The 12,937-nt window shown below is 45.5% G+C and overlaps 1 long non-coding RNA gene across 1 annotated transcript; it reads right to left on the reverse strand.

Annotated features, from left to right (window-relative positions):
- Nucleotides 1-4,236: 4,236 nt before the first annotated feature.
- On the reverse strand, nt 4,237-11,403 carry LOC144738103 (uncharacterized). Its single transcript, XR_013589130.1, has 3 exons — nt 11,371-11,403; nt 8,090-8,194; nt 4,237-5,081 (listed from the first exon to the last, which is right to left on the reverse strand). It is a non-coding gene; the product is annotated as an uncharacterized LOC144738103 (long non-coding RNA).
- Nucleotides 11,404-12,937: the final 1,534 nt, after the last annotated feature.

Genomic DNA, 12,937 nt, shown 5'->3' on the forward strand with positions numbered 1-12,937 from the left:
GACCTCCACGTCGTGGTCATGTAGGGCTTCATTGTATAGGAAAATAGTCACCACCTTCGTGTCCAGCTCTGATAACAGTTGTAGCTTCATTGATATCAATGGCTTCTCCTCCGCCTTTTCCTCGAAGCGGGTCATAAATCTTTGTAGCAGGGGGCTTGAGTTGAAGCTTACATCAAACGCCCTCCCTCCCGGCAGAGTTATCAAACAGTACAAGTCTGTCGGCTCTATTTGTAGCAAGTCCATCATTATTGACCGTACAAAGGTTGCTCGGTCGATGGTCACTTCTTCCGCTACCTCGTCCTTCATCATTACTCTGACGCAGTTATGTCGCTTGACATGAGGTGGTGTCAGACTCACCCCTGCCCCGCCTCGCCATTTCCCATCTCGTTCCCGGGGCCTCCCAGCTCCCACCGGTCCAGCGTCCACTGTCGCGTTCTCCCTCCGGGCCTCCCCCTGCCCCAGGGTTGCTGGCGTCTCCCTGGCTTCGTTCCTCATCCTCCGCTCGGGGGCTCCCGCCTCTCTCCTCGTCGGCTCCTCTCCGTTCCTCGCCCGCTGCCGCCAGGCGTCCTCCTCCACTCGCCTCGAGGTCGACGCTCGCGCCTCGTCCCTCTCCTCTGCGGGTCTCCCTCCTCCAGGCCGTCTCATCGCACCATCCTCCGCCTCTTGGCTCACCACCCCAGAGCCCTTGGTCGTCATGGCCCCGAGGGCCTGCAAGGCTGCCACTGGCCAGTCAGCCAGGGAGCCGAGACTAGGCTCGACACCAGCAGACACGGTAGAGACGAACCAGCCGCGGTCGCGGCCCTCCTCATCGGGCAATTCGCCAGAATGGTGAGGCGCTGCTGTTTCTCCCGTTCTTATATAGAGCAGCAGCAGGGTGACGTCATCATTAACTCATTAACTCATCAGGTGCAAAGATTCAAGGGGGGAGTGATTGTAATTATATACTAGATTAGTAATCAGGCTATTGTTACGATGCGAGTTGTAGATTAGTAATCATTTGGAATGTGTTTTATTGTGATTATGCTACATTAGTAATCAGTTAATGTTTGTTTCCCTTATAAGGAATTGTAATGTATCTTATTTAATAATACGCTTCCAGGCCGCACTAAGCCTGTAGCTGTCGGAGCGATTAAAGTTATTTCTGTTTCTCTCAATTTCAATCGATTCTCTAATTAGTCTTTGCCAGTAGTAACTAGTTTTACACAACACTTCCACGTTGTCAAAATCAATTGAGTGTCCCTGTTGGCATGCATGTTCTGCCACTGCCGACAGTTGTGTTTGTGATAGTTTAATATTTCTCTGGTGTTCTTTTAGTCTTACACTAACGTTGCGCCCTGTCTGTCCAATATAGCATCTGCCACATACACAATTAATCCGATATACACCTTCTGTTGATAATTTAGGCAATTCGTCTTTAGTGCACGTTACTAGTTGTTGAATTTTGTGTACTGTACCAAATCTTACTGTAATGTTTTGCTTTTGCAAAACACGGGCTAATTTGTCAGTTACTCCTGAGATAAATGGTATTTTTATTGTTTTAATAATCTGATCGCTTTCAGCAGTGTTGAGCAATTCCTAATTAAGCCAAGGGCTTCAAAACCACCTAGACTGTATGGGCTACCAAAGATCCATAAAGTCGGCATCCCTTTACGACCTATAGTCAGTACAATTGGCTCTGCCACATATAAATTAGCAAAATATGTAACTAAACAAATACAGCCTTACATCGGTAGGACATCATCATTCATAAGAAATTCAGAACATCTTGTGAATATGATCAAAGATATTAAACTTAACCCTAATGATATTTTGGTGAGTTTTGATGTGGTTTCGCTATTCACTAAGGTTCCAGTGAGCGAGTCGCTTGAATTACTTGATACACTGGTAAAGAATACAGGTTTACCAAAAGATATTCCGAAACTCGCAGACCATTGTTTAAATAACACTTACTTCTTATGGAGAGGCGAATTCTTTAAACAAAGGGAGGGAGCAGCAATGGGCTCTCCTTTATCTCCTGCTATAGCAAATTTGTACATGGAAAACTTTGAAACCAGAGCACTTGCCTCGAGCACATTAAAACCATCCTTTTGGTTTAGATATGTGGATGACACTTTGGTGGTCTGGCCACATGGTAAAGATACACTTAACGATTTTCTAAATCATCTCAATGCACAAAACCCGGCCATTCAGTTCACCATGGAAATGGAGGTGAATAACACACTCCCGTTCCTGGATATTTTACTTGGGCATGGCATAAATGGTAATATAACACACAGCGTTTACAGAAAGCAAACGCACACTGATGCCTATCTGAATGCAGATTCACATCATCACCTAAGCTCAGAAATCCTCTCTTATCAAGACGCTCATACATCGGGCTAAAACAGTGTCAGATGGTGAAAGTCTAGTGAGAGAGATTAAACATGTTAAAGAAGCACTAAGACAGAATGGCTACAATAATGCTCAAATTAACAGAGCACTAAAAGCCAAATCACGATCGCAAAGCAACACTGCTGAAAGCGATCAGATTATTAAAACAATAAAAATACCATTTATCTCAGGAGTAACTGACAAATTAGCCCGTGTTTTGCAAAAGCAAAACATTACAGTAAGATTTGGTACAGTACACAAAATTCAACAACTAGTAACGTGCACTAAAGACGAATTGCCTAAATTATCAACAGAAGGTGTATATCGGATTAATTGTGTATGTGGCAGATGCTATATTGGACAGACAGGGCGCAACGTTAGTGTAAGACTAAAAGAACACCAGAGAAATATTAAACTATCACAAACACAACTGTCGGCAGTGGCAGAACATGCATGCCAACAGGGACACTCAATTGATTTTGACAACGTGGAAGTGTTGTGTAAAACTAGTTACTACTGGCAAAGACTAATTAGAGAATCGATTGAAATTGAGAGAAACAGAAATAACTTTAATCGCTCCGACAGCTACAGGCTTAGTGCGGCCTGGAAGCGTATTATTAAATAAGATACATTACAATTCCTTATAAGGGAAACAAACATTAACTGATTACTAATGTAGCATAATCACAATAAAACACATTCCAAATGATTACTAATCCACAACTCGCATCGTAACAATAGCCTGATTACTAATCTAGTATATAATTACAATCACTCCCCCCTTGAATCTTTGCACCTGATGAGTTAATGAGTTAATGATGACGTCACCCTGCTGCTGCTCTATATAAGAACGGGAGAAACAGCAGCGCCTCACCATTCTGGCGAATTGCCCGATGAAGCTGGATGCAATTACCAGCGAAACGTCGTACTCAAATTGTAAATGTTGTGGCTTCAACACACCGGTGGGCTAAAGCAGTGAACTATTTGTCTTTTGTCAACGTGACACATTTTTACTGATTGGCCGTGTCGGGTGGTGGAGGGTTACGACACATTTATAAATAACGCGATCTAAACCCAAAAACGTTGATTATGAATAACATTGGTCGCGAAAGCCTACGTGTTAAACTATTAATATCATTGTCTGCACTTATTTGTGTACATTGCATTACAATTTGCCTTATTGTCTATTGTAATAGAAAAGTGTTATGGGATTGGATATGTCGATTTTTACGCGATTAAATACGGCACAATCCTCTTCAATCCGGGATAAATATGGTGAGAACCGTTCCGGTAATGGGAATCGTGCGACAGGGGCAGACACAACCTCACCCAGCACTGCATTATTGAGTGCACTGCTCACGCATTGGCAGGTTCAGTTAGAATGATGGCTTTAATCTAAGTTGTCTTGTGGTGTTGTTGTTTGACTTGCATCCCACTGGGATTTTTGCACAGCGTTGGTGTAAGGTGCTCTTTTTATGGAAGACTTTGAAGTTTTTTCCTGGATTTTTCTGTTTGCGCATAGTCACTTTAAGATGTTTTCTTGTTCATGTTTTTAGTTTTTTGTTTGTTGCCGAATGGCTCACAGGGCTATACCAAATAAATTAAACTGACAAAACTGAAACTGATACATTCACACCAGATCCATCTTTCTTCATTGCCAAGTCTCAAACAGTGGACCAATCAGTTTCAAAGACAATGCATATATTACCAGACAATGTTTTCTGTTTGCATGTTCACCACAAGAATATATGATTAATGCAGACATGATTTCTTGCAAAATGTTTGTTTGGTGTTTTAACATTGTAACACCTTCTTTATTTCGAGAAATGGTAAAAACATTTATAATATTATTATACTGACAAGGTCCCACGATACCAATGCATTATAAGAGAACAGACTGTGCATGTGCGATGAGAGGCAAATGGGTCGGTAGCTCTTTACATATAACCGAATCCCACTCATCGAATGCAAGAAAGGTTGAAGCACGTTTAAAATCTTACTTAACTGTAGGTATCTGCAGATTGTCCTGTGTCACTCCACAGACCGTGTTTATGCTTCTTAAGATTTAGGATAAATGCCAAAGGCTCTAACAGCAATGTATATAGCTGCTCAACCCGAGTTATTATTAATTGCGTTGATATTTGCATCGCCTTTGAGCTGTTCGATTTTCGGCATTGTCCTCTAGTGTAACGCTGGTGTAGAGACAGGGAAATACAGCAGGAGGGTGTAGCTCTGTTGTAGGCCAATCAGTTACAAAGACAATGCATGTATTACTTTTATTATAATTATTTTCAAAGCACGTTGGTTTGCATGTTCTACCACAAGCACGATGTGTGGTGCATGCAGCGTTGATGATGCCTTGCGATACTAGCTGTGTCTACTTGGTGTTTGAACATCTTAACACCCGTTTTGTCTGATCATTGATTAATCATTGCCGGTAAGGGTACAAAACAAGCATTTTCTTATTTCATCACCCAGAACTAAAGGGCGATATATCGAAGCCACCTCATTGAGAGTTAGGTCCCGGCGATTGTCTTCAGATCCTCAGTGGACCCAACCTGGCCCTGGGGCAGTGCCACGGGGGAGAATCTCCACGTCCGAACCTGCGACAGCTCCACCTTGTCGTAGGTATTCTGCCGATGGCAGCGCAGCTTCTCGAGCCGAGCGTAATGGAGAGAGGCATCCTCAAGAGAGGTCGTCGTATTTGGGTGCTAGATCGCGTAAACATAGAGAACATTTATCAGTAAACCACCACCATCGAAAAAACTAAAACAAAGATTCGCCATATAGACTTAATAGACTGTTGGGGCAAGTGCTGTTAGGTAGCACCGATGAAGGCCGTCACGGCACACAAGTGGGTGGATGTCCAGCACCACGCCCGGCCGCCTTTTTCTCCCCAGTGGCGATGTTTCCTACACACCGCACCAGGTACTCATTTGAGGCCGAGTCGAATTAGGGGAGGCTAAGGACCGGTTCAGATAATGGTCACTGGCGTTGGCCTTGAGCGGAAATCGACCTTGGGTATCTGCCAGGTTCGTAGCGCTGTGTAGTGCTAACCGCTACATTACCGCTCCCCACGAGGAAATACAAAGATAGAGGCAAAGATCCCCCATATAGCCTGAACAGACTGTAGGGGCAAGTGCTGTTAGCGAGCACCTATGAAGGCCGGAACGATACACGAGGGGGTGGGTGGCTAGCACCACGCCCGACCGCCTTTGTCTCCCTAGTGGCAATGTTTACACACCGCACCAGGTACTCATTTGAGGCTGAGTCTACCTAGGGGAGGCCCGGGACCAGTTCAGATAATCGTCACCGTGGTGTTGGCCGTGAGCGGGAATGGAACCCGGTGGGCGTCCAGTTCATAGCGCAGCGCGCTAACCGCGACACTACCGCTCCCCACAACGAGGAAAGACAGACACATACACACACACACGTGACATAAATTTTTTCCCCATTTGAACGTACTTTCCAGACTTGTTGAAATCACAGTTGCTTGAACAGGCCAAAAGGTAAAAAAAAGCAAAGCAAAAAGCAGCCAATAACAAAACGCTCCCTGATTAAAGTTGTGAAAGACAAGCGTCTATGTACGTGTAGTGGTGATACACGCTGGCAGTAGGGATCGTGTGGCAGCGCGTGGTGATTGGCTATGTAGTGGTGACACGCGCTGGCAAAAGGGATCGTGTGGCAGCGCGTGGTGATTGGTCAACTAGAGTGGGTGCTCACATCGCGGTCCGCATAGGCTCCGCCCCCTCGGGAGCGGAGGACTATGAAAGGCGATGCGCGCGGGCGCTCGGGGAGTTGGTAACCAGTGAAGACGGAAGACGGAGGAGGAAGAGATAGGGCCCTGAGACCCCTAGCCCCGCTGTCCTTGTAAGGGCCGGGACCCTGTGTGGCTCAGAGGCGGGACCTTGGGACCCGCGGCCGGACGTCCTTGTGAGGGCCGGGCTGCGGGACCCAGTGGTCGTGATCCATACCCCAGCTGGGGTGGGTCTGTGAGTTCCCCTGGAAGCTACGGGGCTGGAGAGCCCGTGTGTGTGTAGCCGGGTGGAACGTGTAGCGTAAGCTGTAGTTGACCACACGTGTTATTGTGGCTAAGGAAAGTGTTAATAAAGTGGGCTACCCGTCAAGTGGTCTCCCGCCGTAATTTACAATCTTACATACGCATGCATGTCGTACGTAGCCAATCGCGCTAATCAGAGGTGCGGGGGGGTGGAAAGAAAACAAACAAAAAAAACAACTAACTCAAAAATGAAAAAAATTGGTTTTACCCTTTCTGGCAATAAAACATGTCATTTTTTTGGTCTTTCGGCAAAGCCACGTAGATAGAAAAAAATATATTACGACGTTTCGATCGCAACACAAGCAAACGTGATATTTTTATTATTTTTTCTATCTAAGTGGCTTTACTAAAAGACCCAAAGAATATGAATTCCTGCAGTCACGAAAGCTTTAAGTCAAGATAAAACAGGAGGTGTTAAGATGTTCAAACACTAAATAGAAACCTTTTGCATGGAATCATGTCTGCATTAACCACACACAAGTACTTGTGGTGAACATGCAAACAAACTTGCTCTGATAATTATAAATGCATCGTCTCTAAAATTGATTGGCCTACACCAGAGACAGCCTTCTTCAAAAAAGAACATCTTAACTCCTCCTGTTTATCTTCTTGGTTCTTTCGGTAAAGCCACGTAGAAGGGAAATAATAAAATAATAAAAAATAAAACATAATAAAAATAATTTTCACGACGTTTCGGCCACAACGCAAGCAGTCGTCCTCAGGTGAAAAAAACAGGTCTGTCGGGAAGACAGCGTCTGAAGACGTTGTCTTCCCGACTGAAACGTCGTGAGAATAATTTTTATTATGTTTTATTTTTATTATTTTATGATTTACCTTCTACGTGACTTTACCGAAAGAACCAAGAAGATGAATCCCTGCAGTCACGAAAGCTTTAAATCGAAATTGAATCCTCCTGTTTAATTGTCAGTAAGGATACAACCTATTCCCATTCATCATACTTTGATCCTGGCAAGAAAGGCCCCATGATAAACCAGCAATGGTGAGAGCCATTGGTGCATATGCATATGTACATCGTGCATGCAGTGTATCGTCATCAGGCATGATAAATACACTGATATAACGTTGATAAATGATCAGAAAGGTTGACCATTTTAATATTAAATTCACATTCCCTCCGTAAGCGCACGTGGGATTGAAATAATGACATTTTCGTTATTTAATTTGACATGTTTTCCTAGAATTTGGTGACCCCATTGGGGGGCCCCTAGGCCACCGCCCTGGTTTGCCTGTATGGATGAGCCGTCCCAGGCGTTTCCCCGCGTCAACCCAACGCGTATAAAATACGACTAATATTTTTCCCTTGCTAAATATAACTTGTGCGGTAATTGTAGTGAATGAAAAAAAATAGAAAAGCGTGTGTCATTGTACAATAACTGTGTACACGGTATCGGTGTATGGCAGGGGTTCTTATTTATAACCTGGGATGCAGCACGCACGACCCTGGGAGTGCGTGCTGCCATTTTTGGGGTGCGAGACATGGACAGACTATTTTCAGAAGGTAAATAATCGAAATACAACTTAAGCACGGGCTATATAGCATAATTTACTTTGTTTCATTAAATCCTATGCATTTAATAGCATTATGAATGTTTTATGATTGAGAACCAAAGCGGTGCAAGGCTGTTTGCGAGACTCAACTGGGCGCTGGGGTGGAGAGGAGCCGGAGAGCGGAAAGTTCGTCTCCTGGATTTGCGACGCTTCGGTGGTGCTCTGTACGGAGTCCCATGGGCCAACATCGTCATACTGCACGGCAACACATACACACACACCTGTATCCACACACACACAACTCTATCCATCCACACACACAACTCTATCCATCCACACACACACACACACACACCTGTATCCACACACACAACAACAACTGCCATTCGCCGCTAAGAAGCGGTGACGTAACCATGGTGCTTGTGCCAGGCTATGTGCACGTTGAGGCCACGCGAAGTGTCGAACGCCCGCTGACAGGAGGTCACTTGCTGTGTTTTAGCTGCCTGGCGCTCCGACGTTGTGAGAGTCGCTCCTCTGCTCTCCATTGTTGTTGGAGGGCGACTGCCTCCAACTGCACGGTAGCGTCCTTTACGAGCTCCCTCCACAGAGGCTGATCTTGACACCGCTGGTACAAGTCATCAGCAAGTCCACTGAGCTCCACATCCCCCTGTACCACATCACTCCATCTCTTCTCTAGCACATGCCGCGTCCGTTTAGCCCCCTCGATCCGGCCGAACAAAAGCTGTTTAGGCATGCAGTCGCTGGGCATGCAGCCTTGCCTGCCGGAGGAGCTCACCGATGGGACTTTGTCCAGATCTTTCAAGGATATGTGAGCTCCTCACACAATTCAGCCTGGTTAAACCCAAGATGGATCTTAGGCAGGCCAGTATAAATGTTTCTAACCGGCGAAGATGTTCCTTTACGGGGTCCACGTTTTGCAGGCATAGAGAAGGGAGGGAATAACTGTGGCCGAGAAGACCTGAAGTTTCGTGCGGAGCGACAGACCAGGTAGCTTCCACACAGCGTTATGCAACCGATGAAAAGATAATGCCGCTCGACTGATTCGGAGTGATACCTCTGCTGTCAAACCGGAGCCGGTCTGGAGCACACTGCCCAGGTATGGGAAGCACTCCACTGTCTTCACAACTGCCATATCACCAATTGGGAGTTGTGGGCGTGGAGTGTCCGATGGTACAAAATACCCAGGCAGGTGCTTAGTTTTGGAGGGCATGATGGTAAGTCCCCACCTCTTAGTGGCAAGCTCCAGGTTCAGCAGCAACGCCTCCAACTCCTCCCCTAAGTAAGCAACAATTACCAGATCATCGGCATACATAACATGGTTGAGCAAGAGGGAGCTATCCCTTGACCACACCCGGGCATCGATCAGCCTCCCATTGTATCTGTACCAGATGGAAATTCCTCCGGTACAACCATCGAATGCTTCATGAACTACGTGGTCGAAATATATGCTAAATAATGTGGGAGCCAGAGGACATCCCTTCGCACACCAAAGTGATCAGGGAATGGCTCCGACTCATGGTCACGTAGTTTTACCCGGGGCTACTCACCATCATGAAGGTCCTTAAATGATCGTGAGCAGTGGGTCAGGGACTCTGAAAGCACGAAGAACAACCCAGAGCCCAGGCCTACTGATGGTATTATAGGCCTTGGCCAGGTCAATAAAGCAGAGATGTAGGACTTGTTGGAATTCCCTACACCTCTGCTGTAGCAGACGGACAAAAAATATGGCATCTGTGCAGGACCACCCTTTCCTGAAACCACATTGGGGCCCCGCAAGCCTCTCCTCAGCGTGCCTGGCAAGGCGATGTTGAATAATCCTTGCCATGACTTTTCTCGGCACACTGAGGAGTAAAATGCCCCTGAATTTGTTAGTCTGTGCGGTCTCCCTTCTTAAAGAGGGGAACCACCAGGGCATCCTTCCAATCCTGCAGAATCTATCCTGTGGTCCAGGAGTATTATGATATCAATTAGGGCAGTCTGTGCACAAAAGCCACCCTCCCTCAGCATTTCGCTTGGGAGATCATCTCTGCACAGTGCCTTTCCTGGTCTCAGACTCTGGATGGCCTTTAGTACTTCCTCAACAGATGGCACCTCAGCCAGCCACTCACAGGGGTGACGTCTTTTTCCAATATTTGAGGCACCACAGCCTCAGCAGGGTCATCCCACAATTTGTCCCATGATGTTTTCCAGGCTGAGGGATTTCCCTTCCCCCAGGACCTCACAGAAATTCTCAGCAAATCTGCAAACCTGTTCCTGGGGGTCGGAGATTGGATCACCGTTCTTTCCCCTAATGATGGTAATAGGTGTAACGCTGCAGGTTACTTTTTCATGGAATTAAAGAGCAATTTGTGATCGTAGGCCATTGAGTCAGACTCCATCTCCTCAGAAACCCGCGATCATCAACCATCCTTGCAGCGCCTGTTGTAGTCAAGTATGTCGTATATTCATCTGAGGACGGCTACTTGTGTTGTGGCCGAAACGTCGTGAGAATTATTTTATTATGTTTTATTTTTATTATTTTATTACTTCCCTTCTACGTGACTTTACCGAAAGAACCAAGAAGATATACACTACACCTTACACTACAATATAAATTACATAATACCCGACACTACCATTCACCACACTGAATACTACACACCAGGGGCGGTTTCTTCATTAGGGCGATTGGGCGACGCACCACCAATGTCATTCAACCACAGAGTCACGCTAGCCGTCACTGTCAGCCTCTGGATATAGTCCAATCAGCGTCATGTCACGTTCTGTGGAGTACCGCCTCTTTTTGGGCGATTTCACTACGGCTGAGAATCGCCCCGAGTGGCCCCATAGACTTACATTCAAAGATGTTTTTTTTCGAACGGGGGCGCTGCAATGCATTCTCTATGGCTTCCGGGAGGGCATGCACTAACGTGCTTACGTCATCATACGTGCTAACGTCATCATACGTAAGCACGTTTCATCCAACAATATAATTTATCGCCACCTAGTGGAATCTTTAATAAAATAAACTTGAGTGGTTTGTTTTAATAGTGAGTATATAAACAAACAAGATGTATTGTAAGAGTCACTTTATTTTTCATTAATATTAAAAAAGTGAAGTTGCCTTTACATGCTTAAGCTGTTAATTTATTCATTGCATGGGTGGACCTTATCAATCATCCAGACATTTGCCCCCCCCTGAGAGATTTTGCAGGAGCCGCCACTGCTACACACTCCACTACACACACTCCACGACTTTACTAAATATAAAACGAATTTCTTTAGAACTGCTTGTTGTTGTGTTTAGTTTGTTGTCCTTACCCTGCACCTTCATTTAATAGAGTTGGCTGCGTTACGGTGCAATGGAATTTCAACGTAATACAGAAAAGGCAAGAAAAAGCACAGTGATCCAAAGAAAATTGGCAACTCACCACATTCTCGATACGAGTCCTCTGTCCACCTGTTGGTCACATGTAACACAATCAGAAACTGCAACTACACAGTCAAAATGCACAAACAGACTCATTCCCCTCGTTTTACACCCAGGGTGCGTTTCTGAAAACCAGAATGCATGTGGACATTACTTAAATCGAAGATAAGGGATGGTGGATTGTAACGTCGTATAGAACCTACAATTACTCGTAGTATAACCCTATATATCCTGACTTTTGGGTCACCCTGTATAACAATAATAACCATATGTGTCCTGACCTTCGGATCACCCTGCATAATAACAATAATAACCCAATGTGTCCTGACTTTTGCATCACCCTGTATAATAATGTAGGATTTTCAGGGCAGATGTGATGAGCCTGGCTGTGATAATCTGGAAGAGGAAAGCAGCACGTAGCTGACAGCAGAGCCTCACAGCTCTCCCTTTGGAGGATGAACCGCTGACCCCATGACATGCTGGAGGAAGGGCCCTAAGGAGGATATGATTTGAGGAGAGAGAAAAGAGCGGGAGTTGCGGGCGGAGAGAGAGGGAGATGGCTGTGTAAGGGGAGCTGGAGAAGATAAATGAGGGTTGATACTTACCTGTCTCCCTCGTGGATTTCATTATAATAACAATAAAAACCCTATGTATCGTGACTTTGGATCACCCTCTACAACGTGAATAGTTTCACAACAACAATCCCACCCACCAGCCCCACCTACTCCTCCCCACGTAGTAAATTGCATTGTTAGCCGTTATGCTGACTCGCTTGCTCACGTTTGAAATAAAAAGCCAGGAGGGAGACCGCCAGCACCAAGACCAGAATCGTCACCCCCGATAGAGCAGGCGCAATGTACCCGTGACCTCCATCTTCTGTGAGAGACAATGAGTTAAGAATCAGTTGTTTATTTATACTGCAAGAGCAATCCTGAGCGCTATGAAGCTCTCTTTAACATACGTCCAGTTTGAGGGGCGCGGGGGTCAAAATATGACAATACACAGACACGATAGGAGTGCAAAGTATTGTGAAGGTAACCATACCCCTTAACAAAATATATACAAATACAACTAAACAATGTTTATCTTACCAGGTAAAGGCCCAGAGCTATTAGCTTCCTTTTCATAAGCTACCTAGCCACTAATGACAGCTCAACGAAGTGGCTTATCACGTGGAAATTGAATCGCAGCCAAACACTCTAAATCTATATAAATGTGTGACGTCGCTGATTCTAAATATGGACAGAAAAACTAGAGGACCCGGAGAAAAATCCACGCGACCATGGGGAGAGAGAGAGACACGCAGTCTCCAAATATACAGCAGCAGGCGTCAGGGTCCTTCTGCATATCAGGCAAGGGAGATAACATCTAGCCACCATGGCCCCCCTTAAATAAAACAGCAAAAGCAGTCCCGGACCACACCAAGACAACACATATAAGGCCCTCAGTAATATTGAATATTAAAATTTGCACTATTGATGAAAGTTTCCAAATCGCCTTGGAATGGTTTGGAGTACAGGAGGAATTTGAACATCGTTGGGGGTTATGTTCTTGGAAAGTCCCACGAA

This window comes from Lampetra planeri, chromosome 77 (assembly GCF_965212315.1).
Source record: "Lampetra planeri chromosome 77, kcLamPlan1.2.h2, whole genome shotgun sequence".
Lineage (NCBI taxonomy): Eukaryota > Metazoa > Chordata > Hyperoartia > Petromyzontiformes > Petromyzontidae > Lampetra > Lampetra planeri.